We start from the raw sequence: 9,625 nt of genomic DNA, 5'->3' as shown, positions 1-9,625 counted from the left end.
TAGATGCTTACAGTAATCAAGAATAAAATTCTCCCACAATCATACGTTAGTACTATTATCATTTACATATAAAAAAAAAAGAAAAAAAACATATACACAAAAGACGAACATGGTTTGCAATGGAAATGATAGTACCAGTGAATAAAAGCAATCATATCTTTTAATAACTTTTTAAGTATCAATACAATTAAGAGCAAGAAGCACGGGCCTTAAAATTCTAAAAAAAAACCGAATGGAATTACAAAATCAATCTTTAGCAGCTTGTTATATGGAATGAGAATATATCCTCCAATATAATGGCACAATTTTGTTGGGAAAAAGACACAATTGTGTTTACAATAACACTACTTGTCCCCAAAAAATACGCTTATATTGCAAGGGTAAAATTATTTATATATGCTGCCATAAAACGGATGAACACAAAGACATTGCTTTGAAATCAAAGTAAAAAGCAACGATTACAAACAACTGAACAAAACCATGTAAAATACCCTGAAAGGTAAGCTAAAATCTTGAAAATGATATAAAGTTACTCTTAAACAACCGGAAAGTTAGACAACAAAATAAAAGAAATGTTTTCTCGCGATTTTGCTTCTTTGGGTATGACTGCATGGTTAAACAATGTACTATCGACATTTAACGATTGATTTAACCCTTTACCTCATATATACGCGAAACAACGCACTTTCGACCCCCCTCTTTTAGGCCTCAAATAGTGAAAAAATGTCCTATTTTGGGCCCCAAACACATATTTTCGTTTGAGAAATGTTGCTAAAAAAGTGAGGACTTTTTCGGCGCCGCCCCATCCAAAAGATACATCAGGGGGTTGCCAGAAGGGGGATTTTCCCCTTCTGTTTGGGGTGTTTGAAGGGAGGCTGTAGTCCCCCTCATCGCCAAGAAAATTTTGGACTTGTGAGAGGCTAAAAATGACCCCAGGTCGATCATAAGGTAACGTGTAACCAAAGCTGAAAAGCCTTCGACTCTATCTCAATCCCTTGAAAAGTTGCAGCACTTTGAAATAAATTTTGATGGAAAAAATCAAGGCAAAAAAATGTTTTTTTTGGCAATTTTGAGACGTCCCCTCGTTGCCATGGTAACAGGAAATTTAAGACTGAGCATGTCGTTACAAAGGCAAAGGTCCAGTCAACATTTGTGCCAAGTTTGATTAATATTGAAGCATTTTTCATAGTTTCATAGCAGTTTGAACTTGTAACAGGAAGCTTTTCAATGAAAACGGCCATTTTTCACAATATGCTCATGGGGGAAAGGGTTAACTAAAAAAATTAAAAATGTTACAAAACAACAATTTTTCATCAAAATTCGGTGAAAGACCACATGTTAACATGGAAAAACTAGATTTTGGGTAATTCCAAAGTTTTTCATCATTTTTTGTTAACTATCAAAATACCTTTATCAAGATATCGACATACATGTATCTTGTAAAGCTCAGGTGAGTCAGCTTGTCGCTCCATTATATTACTGCCGCCCTTCAGGTAAGTCAGCTTGTCGCTCCATTAAATTACTATCGCCCTTCATGCTCTTTTTCTTTTAAAATAAAATTACTTTTTTCTGGTTCATTTCATCATTATCTTTACCTTATTCCATTTTCAGATGAAAGATGTGTGCTGATTAACATTGCATTTAAATTAGGTTAATACTTTATTACAAGTAATGCGGCACTAATTACCAAACATTAATATTATTTAATGAAGATAAAAAACTATGTATTGGAATTACTTTCCTTACCAGGTAGGCATTAGTGAAAGCATTTTTGTCAGACGAAGTCCATCTGATTTCAGTTTGACTTCCTGTAAAATTAACAGGGAAGGACTGGATTAAAGCAGAATATTGATAAGTCATTTGAAATTATAAATTGAAATCGGAGAATTTTATTGGTCATCTTAAAATAAAATGTAAGGGATAGTTCTTACCATTCTAAAATAAAATGTAAGGGATAGTTCTTACCATTCTAAATTAAAGAAGAAGAAAAAACAAGTAAAAAGGACACCTAAATCAATACTGTTAAAAAGAAGTTGTCATTCTTTGAAAAGACATCAATTTTACTATGCTATAATTTAATTTCAGTGTTTACAAAATGATTTTTATCTTAGCTACAAGAAATAATTATTATCATTGTTATTCAAGCATTGCTAACATTTCGTTTTGTATCGAAACTATGCAAGTTAAATAGTTTTACTTCGGCCGACTATCTATTTTTAAGATACTTCTTGTTTTTTAATATCTGGCCCTCTCTCATAGAAAGTGCGTACGATAAGTTTAATTATGTAAATTCAAATGATTTACAAAATATCCGAAATAATGCACATTAGTAATCTAAGTAGAAAATGACTTGAGCGTAGGAATGATTTTGCAAGGTATCTGAAATGATCGCATTTGTTTTGCGCGGAGCTTCTGCATTGCAGCAACATTTGTACTTGTAGATTATCAAAATATACCAAGAAAATATTTTGCATTACCAAGAAAAATATCTATCTTTATTGTGAAGAGCAAAACCTTGCACTAATACAAGAGCTGTGATTTATTTTGGGACCTATAGTCGAAATCAAAGTGATACATATCTAGTGACAAAAAGAAAGTTAGAATATAATCGCTATGAACTCTCATGGTGCACTCTTTGCGTCTTAAATGTAACAAAATGGATAATATCTATGTACAACACGAAGACACTTGTATCCATGTAATAATGGATAGTTTAGATATAGACAAAAGAACACCGAATGTAGACAACTAACAGGGACTATGGTGATAAAATTGCAAACAGTAATATAGTACAATTATAACCACGTGATTCAATGGGAGAGACAGTAATATTGTCACACTGATTAAATTATGTTTTATATATACAATATGTGGACAATCGGTCTGTCTAGTGATAGAATATTTAGTTACAATGTGACAGGAATGGACGTTATCAATTACTGAACTGGTCTTTAAAATTTGCATATTTTGTCTTAGTAGTATTTTATTTCTTTCAGACACAAGAAAAGTGTATCTGCTATAAATGTTACACGATCTTCCTTTAATAACAAATATACAGTATTACAGCTATTATTGTTTGTTGTATATTTGCAAGTCTCAAAGTTCTACACTGAAACAGCATCAAGCAAATACAATAGAGTATTAGATCTAGATAATAATTGTATTTATGTAATATTTTCAAATAAACCTTTTGTATCTTTTTCAACAGTATTCTTCTTCTTTGTTAACCATGCTCTAGTCTGAACATGCTCGGAATGAAATCAATATTTTAGCAAACATAATTTTTAACACTTTTATATGTTTGTCATTATTATAAATAAATGAATATATGTGACAGAGTATGATAAGGGTGTCCTGCTGCAATAACTGGGCAGTGTGGTCAGTCTTCAACACAAGAATTTTTTTTGAATCAATGATCCCGAAGGACCAGAAAATGATATAACAACACTGAAGTGAAGTACGATTCGTACAGCCGTCACATGGCACTTGACAGCTGCTGTTGAAAGTAAAGCATCTGGGAAGTTGATATCAACAAGGAGCAATGAGGACACGGTTTAAAAATGAAAATAACAGACTCGGTTTAATTGAGTCTGTTCAAGAGAGATTATGGAGAGTATCTTTCCGCCACCTTGCACTGGCTATATCAAAAATGATTTGGAATCAATGATTCATTCCTTCCTTTCTTAAACTTTATGCCCTCTCCCATTTTTGTTAGGTCCCCTGCTGGGTACGTTATCAACTGTCAACATTATGTAGCCAATTATAATCATAGGAGATTTCACATGAAGTACCATTGAAAAGATTAATCCCAGCAGACATGACGTCCTAATTTTAAAGATGTACATATTTTATATTATACAGTATGACAATTAACTCTTGATTATATCATGGACGGATTGTACATTACATTATAGGTAAACATAGGTAGTATCAAGAAGCTGCATCAAATATAACAATATCATAAGGTCCACATGGTTGGTAATCTGTTCTGATACAGTACTCTGTACGTGCGATATGACATTTACTATAACGAACTTTTATTGCAAACAATTCACACTGTTTGATAAAGGTCCTACATTTTACAATTCCTATGTGAACAGAAAATGTGCAAGGCTGACATACTTTTCAATGATAAAAAACTTTAGATAATACATTGCATTCGTATATTAAGCAAGGATAACATCTGTTTTTGTTCATGTAAAATGTACTTACACGTAATTATATTTGAAACGATAGGAAGCAAGCTGTGCGTATTGTGAGTTGTGCACTTGCATTTCAACCTTATCTCATTTTGGCGAAATGTATGCAATGGCACATTGTACTATTGTTTGATGCATACACCATTATGTGCATGGTCACCTTAAAATATATTTTTTGTTCCATTTTTCTTTTTCTAATATGTTGCTATTCACTCTGTTTTTCATTCTTGCACGTTTGCAACAGATTTTCTTGTTTTAATTTCCATGTATATGTAATATACCAATAATCCTAAGTATAGTATATTTTATATACTAAGCCAGTTTTTACAAAATATCAGTTTTACAGTAAGAGTTTCAATGTCGCAGCTGAATATCACAATATAATTCATATACACATGTGTCAAAACTGATAGCTTATATGGACAAAGACTTTCAACCTTATAAATTAGATTGGCCACTTTCATCAACTTGGAAAAAAACTAAGGATCGTGTGAGAGGATTACACTCTTTTCTCCAAGATAAATAACTACCTTGTAATTAATAAATCTCTTTAGCCCACATTAGTAATTTAGCCTTCATGTTAGGAATATAGGTCGCACGAAATAATCAACCGGCGATACTATAAAAGTTTCTTTCAATATTTACATTGATGTAGTTCTAAAATGTGTAAATAATGAATAATAATCTTGTGTATAATTAATAACTACTTTTGAACATCTTCATTTATTTTTAAGTTTATACACATCAAGGAGAGCTTTAAATGAGACAATATCGAGTTCAGGCTTACTGTCGTCTTGATTTGCACACATAAACACACACAAATGTTGCTATCCAACATTGCAACAAGTAAAATGGTTTCCTGCGGGGAACATTTTTAATGATATTAAGATATTTCATTTAACTATTTCAACATTTTTTTTTTTTTTGGGGGGGGGGGGGGGTAAATAATCGTTTGTATCAGGAATATAGATCAATATAGGAGAAGGTCTTCGGAAACTGGTGACCGTTGATGACCGGAGAAGGTCGAACATAAAACAATTATTTCTTTTTTAAGAAAATGATTAAATAGGCCTACCATTTTATGAATAATTCCGAGCAAAATAAATAAGTAAAAAAAATAAAGTCAACACACAAGTTTACGCAGAAAATATCTCTATTTATTATGGCAGATGCCACTACGAATATTTTAATTTTGTAGATTTTCAGTATAAACAATTTATTGTTTGTAAAATTTTGGAGACATAATAAAGAAACATAGATAATTATCAAACACATCATTCATTTTTTTTCACCTTAAACGGTAACATAATTATAGAAAATTAGAAATATCACGTAATAGTTTTTTGTTCTTAATTAGGTGTAATTCTGACTAATTCCCCAGAGGATTATCCGTAACGTACCGGCAAACGGTATTTAGCCAGGTTATCGAAAAGGTCAATTAACCAATCATGTACGGTTTACAGATCACATGCTCCTCCATGTACCGAAAACAGGTCACGTGCTCCTCCATGCCTCAAAAGTTAAACGCGTACCAATACCCTGCGGTCTCCAGACCGCAGGGAAAAATATCAGGTTTCGGGAGTTTGTATTACTCTGTTAGAATTCAGGCAAAGGGACACTAATACAGCTGCATTTGTCTTAAAGAAGAGTTATTTGAAAACATCAAATATAACGAGATATTGTTAAACAAATTATCTAAATGCTCCTTCATTTACTTTTTATACAAGGCATATACAGAAAAAGTGAGGTAAGTTATTGAAATTTCATGAAGCTTTTCTTTTTTATTACTTAATTCTATTCAAGGACAACTAAGTTAGCATGAAAATTAAAGTGGATGAAACAAGAACATAGTTACAAGTATACAAAAAGTATTTAAAGACGTAGCATACAAAGAGCTATTATTGAACAATGTTATATCGTCCTATAAATACAACAGTGATATCCAGTTATGATGTTGAAGAAAAAGTACGAGTATTGTTCATGGTGATAGAAAATTGCGGGTTTTTTTCAAATTTAATTAATTAATAACTATTATAACATAAATCAAGTAATCTCTAATGATAACGTAAAAAAACGTCATTGTACTGGGAAGTCAATATATTAAAGTATGTATGTAATAAAAAAATACCTGATCATGTAAAAGAATTTTATAAGAAGCTCATTTATGAGATATTTGAATAACACAAGACAAAACTTCGCAGTAACAAGGTCAAATAGTAACTATAATCGTAAATCACTGATATATTTATTCAAGTGCGGTATAAAAGTACTTTTTAATAAACGACTTCATATCTAACAAACGTATATAAATCAAAATATAGCATACATTTTATCTAGTTCTATAGTGAAAGTATAGTTGTTAATTGGAAATAAAAGGTAATGTCTATATAGTATTAAGGAACTTAAATGATTTGCTTACATTGTATTAACACTCAATTTAATATTACCTTTACACTATTAAAATTAGATGACGAAAATGTTTCTGGCTACAATCACCATATTAAGTGGTTACATCTTATATTGCTATTTGAATGGGGAAAAAACACACACTGAAGAACTGTAAAAATTTTGCTGAATGTAAAAGTGATGTGACTGTGATAACAATCATTTCTCTGATAAAATAAAAGTGAATTAACATGAATTAAATGCTAATCATGGCTTTGAAAAATATAAGAACTCGTTTAATGGGCAGTCTTGTTCCTGTATGGACACAATGATATATTGAGCACATAACATCAAAATTTAATGTTCTTGATACCTTTTTGTACATCTAACATTTTTGTCTGAAAGAACGTCTGTACTTAAATAACAACTATTCAACTAATGATTCTATTGTACAATATCAAAGCTACTTAATTGAAGCTAATAAAGCAGACACTATATTGAAAATTTCTATAATAGACCTAATGCCCAATTATTTTGCTTAATGGCAGTTTTAGTGTGGAGATTTGCAACTTTTAAATGCAATTAAACGATCAGCGCTGACACAACAGTAAGATAAAATCATCAAAGAACTTTTATACTACGTACCTTTATCATGTGTCTGAAGGAAATAAAATACTTCTAAGACAAAATATGCAAATTTTTAAGACCAGTTCAGTAATTGATAACATCCGTCCCTCTCATTGTAACTAAATATTCTATCACTAGACAGACCGATTGTCCAAATATTGTATACATAAAACATAATTTAATCAGTGTGACAATATTACCGTCTCTCCCATTGAATCACGTGGTTAGACGTGTACAGCATGTATATTACTGCCTAAGACTTTATTACCACTCTTTAAACGGCCAAGAGTTTGTATTAAGATTTCCATTGCAATTTTACACTTTTCTGTTGCGTGTTTGCCATTTGGGGAATTTTGTTTTCATATCTGATGATGGTTTTCCTATCATCTATGAACCAAAGATCCTTGTATCGTTATATAATTTAATCGCACTGTTGTACTCGCTGATATGGATAAGTGTAATTTTAACCTTTAAATATATAACATAAAAATTAAAGCAATGCTTTACTTGGTACATGTATAACAAGAAAATGATAATTATTGTTTGTTCAATTTGAACATAATGTTATGAATAACGTTTAACATGAACCATTATAGTCTTGCAAAATATGAATTTGACGTCTTATAGATTGCCCATCAATAATCGTCCTATATTAATTCTTTGTTTTTCTTTACAATTACATAAACTTCACAATGAATTATTCTCTTTATGTGTTTATAGAAAATAACTGCGTGTGACAAATAAGTTTATCAACTTGACTAAAAAGCTATAGTACAAAAAAATCTTCTTAAAAAGGTTACCACCCTTAAACCATTGCTTAACTTTGGACAAATAAGCTCTTATAACGTCGAGACGGACCGTAAATTGCTTTTTGTCCTGATCCTTTTAAAATAGTGTAAATGTCACTAACGTAGGACGGCGTTCGTTCAATTTAATATTGCTATGAATTGTAATTAAAATACAGACACCAATGCAAAATGTATAAAATAACCAAAGTATATGTTTAATTAAAAAGGAGTGTAAATGCCAGGCTGGTGCAAGCTGGCTTCAATGAAACATGGGAAATAAGACATGCAAAAGCATGGAGAGTTATCTTTGTATACAAAAGCTCACCGTAGCATTAAGATATCAGCTGTAGACAACTAACAGATACTGTGGTAATAAAGTCGCAGGCAGTAATATAGTACAATTATTATTACATGATTCAGTGGATGGGATGGCGGTATAGTCTCAGTAATTAGATAATACTTAATATATACAGTCAATGGCCATAAGTGAGTCATCAAAATGGCTGCCAACAAGGTGCTAAACCACTGCTTTAGCAATAATGATATTTACGGTTGACTCTATTATTTGACTGAAACTTTTTGCCACAATACTTTCCTTTCAACACTTTTTCAATCTTTGGGGTAAAAAATAAACGTAGTTCTGCTTGTTTACAAACAATTGTCGTCTGCAGCAAAATGCCTGTGAAAAGGAAAGAATTAATGACTGAGCAGAACGAAATTGTTATAACTTTGGCAAATGATGGCATTTCACAAAAACAATTGCAGAAACATTTGGAATAAGTAAGGCAGGAGTCAGTAGGGTTTTGAAAAGGTTTAATAACAGGGAAAGCATTGAAAATGTTTCTAGAAGTGGACTGGAAAAGGGGAGAGAGACAAATTGTAAGGGTGGCTAGGACTACAGAAGAGCTCCATTGTCAGAGTTGACTTGTATTGTGAATCAGTCATTGTCTCAAAATATATCTTCAAGTACATTGAGGCGCAGATTGAGGTTTCATAAGTATATCAGACGTAAAGTGAAGAAGACCCTTTACTGTTAGTGCTATAAACAGGAAAAAACGAATTTCGCGGTGTAAACAAAAATTACATTGGAATTTGAATGAATATTGGAAGTCAGTGATCTGATCTTGATAAAACCCAGCTTAAGATAAATAGTTATAATCAGATTAGTGTTTGGAAGAAGTCTGATGAAATTCGGCGGCCATAATGTCTTGGGAAGCATATAAAGGAGCTGGAACACTGGAACCAGTTGTGGGCAATATTGACCCAGAAAAGTATACAGAATGTCTAGATCAGAATTTGTGGCCTGTAATCGCTAGTAATTTTCAAGAAGGTGGATATATATTCCAAGAAGACAATGCCCCAGTCCACACTTTAAGGAAAACAACCCAGTGGAAAAAATATAACAGCATCAGATGTATGTCTTTGTCATCACACAGTCCTGATATTAACATAATTGAAAATGTCTGGAGAACGATTAGAATCAAGCTTGAAAATAAGACATGTTTGATAAAATCTCAACAAAATCTGATAGACAATGTTAAGAAAATTTGCTATGACCTCCAGTTCACTACATTCAGAGTCTGTATTGTAATGATATAATAGTTTAATATAATAAAGAAATAGACA

The sequence above is a fragment of the Ruditapes philippinarum genome, unplaced genomic scaffold (genome assembly GCF_026571515.1).
Source record: "Ruditapes philippinarum isolate M1 unplaced genomic scaffold, ASM2657151v2 ctg1469_1_1_1_1, whole genome shotgun sequence".
Taxonomy (NCBI): domain Eukaryota; kingdom Metazoa; phylum Mollusca; class Bivalvia; order Venerida; family Veneridae; genus Ruditapes; species Ruditapes philippinarum.
The sequence above is the reverse complement of the archived record's forward strand: the minus strand, read 5'-3'. Positions refer to the sequence as shown.